The 2729-nt window shown below is 30.5% G+C and overlaps 1 long non-coding RNA gene across 3 annotated transcripts; it reads left to right on the top strand.

The window, feature by feature from the left end:
• Positions 1–10: 10 nt before the first annotated feature.
• Positions 11–2517, top strand: LOC107877049. 3 transcript variants are annotated; one of them, XR_007057601.1, is made up of 5 exons: positions 11–1513; positions 1613–1731; positions 1810–1905; positions 1983–2102; positions 2240–2517. It is a non-coding gene; the product is annotated as an uncharacterized LOC107877049 (long non-coding RNA). The 3 variants fall into 3 exon arrangements; XR_001676123.2 differs by having other exon boundaries at positions 1803–1905; XR_001676122.2 differs by having other exon boundaries at positions 1613–1905.
• The last annotated feature ends 212 nt before the right edge of the window (positions 2518–2729 follow it).

The following is a 2729-nucleotide window of genomic DNA, read 5'->3' as shown; positions in this document are numbered from 1 at the left end:
GATATAAGTTATGACTTCATAGATACATGTTGTGTTAACTTATATCTGGGACTAACTGTTAATGCCTTTAAATGTATCTAGTGTTATTTAATTGTTATTGAAAGTCGTATTACAAAAGATACAAGTTTATACCTACATACATACATGTTATATTAACTTGTACATAAAGTATGATGTTCTTAGAGTTTTTATTTTTATTGTACCGTCTTAATGTAGAGTTGTTGCATCTCGACTAATTTTATCATTATTGTTTCTTTTTATTTTTAGGAATTGAGTTATGTTAGAAAGGAAATTCCAACTCATCCTCTTAGATTTGTAAGTTCATGCAATTCAAGATTTAAGGATGAAATTAAAGAAGTTGTCGGTCAAGAAGTTTTGACACTTATTTGAGAAGACTATTTTTGGATGTTTTCTCAACATACCTCTTTCCAATTATATTGGACAAATAATAAAATATCTTCTTATGCTCGATATCGAGCAACCAAATCAAGAAGAGATACATATGTTTTTCAAAGGCCCGATTCTTAGATTTTTCATCTATGAATTTGCTTTGATAACTGGCTTAAACTATTTTGATAATGTTGATGATTTCAAATATGAAGATTCTTCTCCGAGTCGGCTTATGAAAAGGTATTTTCCGCAATCAACGAATGAAGTAGATAAGAAGGCATTGGTGGAAATTTTCTGAAGGAAAATTTTGAAAACAAAGAGGATGCCCTCCAGATGGCAATCCTACACTTCATCCACACATTCATCTACTCATAGCTAAATGCTTCTCCCGTGCCATTTTCTGATTTCAAAATGGTTGAAGATGGAAAATATGAATTCTTTCTTTGGGGTATAGTATCTTTCTCCAGGTTAATGGCCTCACCTAGGCAAAAATTTTCAATGAAGAAGCAGCTTTATAGGTTGGGTGGTATCCCTCAGGTTCTTAATGTGTGGATGTTTGAACTTTGTTCAAATGTTGATTCCAAAGTTACTGTAAAGGAGGGTAATAACATACCTCGTATATTGAATTGGAGGGTTGTTATAGTTCGGCCTCAGTTTAATTAGTTTATGACCGAAATATTTAGCAAGGTTCGATACTGATTGAATTTTTTTCATACATTGCATTATAGTTTAGTTTTAATCGTACTAATATTTAATGGATAAATTTTTTGTACATAATGTTCATATGCCAACATTGTTCCTACTGCGGATGAGTTTGTAAAACTTGATTTGCTGCGAACTAGTTTTGCATCTGATCACCATGGTACATCTTCAGTGCCATCATCAATTGAAAATCCAGATCAGAGGAGTTACAGAGTGAATTTACCTCAAGTTACCGAAGATCGTGACAGTTTTGATGACTTTAGTACGACCCCTCCATAATTTTTGATGAGGGAGTCAATACATGTATCTTGTACAGTATCTACACCTCTGTCAAAGAGTAGAAAAGATGTTCCTATAGGAAGAAGATTAGATAGTAAAGAACAAAGGCAGATCTAGAACGCAAAAGAAAAACAGATAGCAGGTATTTTCCATATCAACATATGTTATATTTTTCTCTTAATGAAAACGTTTTCATATTGTGTTATTTTTCATGCTTAACAATTACTGGCGAATCCAACAGATATAGAAGAAAAGAATAAAGTGGATGCTGATTCAACATGCATAAACAGGAAAAAGCTTTTGGTTAAAGCATACCTAGATTCGTTAGAGTCCGAAATAAAGACATATGTGAAGACATACGTAAGGATCTAGAGTATATTACTGTATAAAGTTATGATTTGTATGCATTTTAACTAATCAACTATGCATAGTTATTAGATTGATAAAAAATTCAAAGATTTGGAGCGTGTGATGAATGACAGATTCTCTGAAGTTTTGAAGTCATTGCAGCAGAAAAATGAGACAGTGGAGAAGGTAACATACTTTAAAGCAACACACATTTATTAACGACTATATTGAATTTATTCTTGCTGCTCATCCTTATGTTTTAGGAAAAAGTTGCAAATTAAAGCCCGAAAGAGGGTCAACATTCAGATGATGTTTCTGATTTTGAAGGCCATAATAATTCCATCAGTCCATATTTTGTCTCGAAAAAAACAGAGGAAATGGAGGTGGCCATGAATACATATTTACTATTTTAATTATCTTATAATATTTATATATATCAATGTTTACGTACTTTTCATAAGTACTAATTAACTAATTATATTGTATTGAATATTTTTATTCTTTGATAAAAAATCTGCAGGAAAATATTCTAAAATAGATCCGGCAAGAAGGTGATCCTTCAGATAATGTTGTTGATATTGCAGGACCTACTAGTACTGACAGTCTAGTGAAAGAAACTGACAAACCAGTTGAAATGGAGGAGGATAAAGCCAACCAAGCACCATCACATTTCAAAAATGGTGAACAACATGTAAAGGAATTAACATTCATTATGTGTTTTGTAATTAACATGACTATTTTAGCATGCTTGAAATGATAAATGTAAACTAAGACATATATGTAATTAACATTTAGGTATCTTGTACAATTTAATTTATTTAATAGTAAGAATTTTATTCACTAAAACAAAATTTTGAACAAACAATTATGTTATTAATATTTCAAATTTAAAATAGTTTTTAGATACAAGTTAAAATAAAACTGAGATGCAAGATAAAATAAAGTTTAGATACAAGTTATAATAAAGTTTAAAGTAAAGTTGAGATACAAGTTAAAATAAAATTTAGATT

The sequence above is a fragment of the Capsicum annuum genome, chromosome 7 (assembly GCF_002878395.1).
Source record: "Capsicum annuum cultivar UCD-10X-F1 chromosome 7, UCD10Xv1.1, whole genome shotgun sequence".
Taxonomy (NCBI): Eukaryota; Viridiplantae; Streptophyta; class Magnoliopsida; order Solanales; family Solanaceae; genus Capsicum; species Capsicum annuum.
The sequence above is the reverse complement of the archived record's forward strand: the minus strand, read 5'-3'. Positions and strand labels throughout refer to the sequence as shown.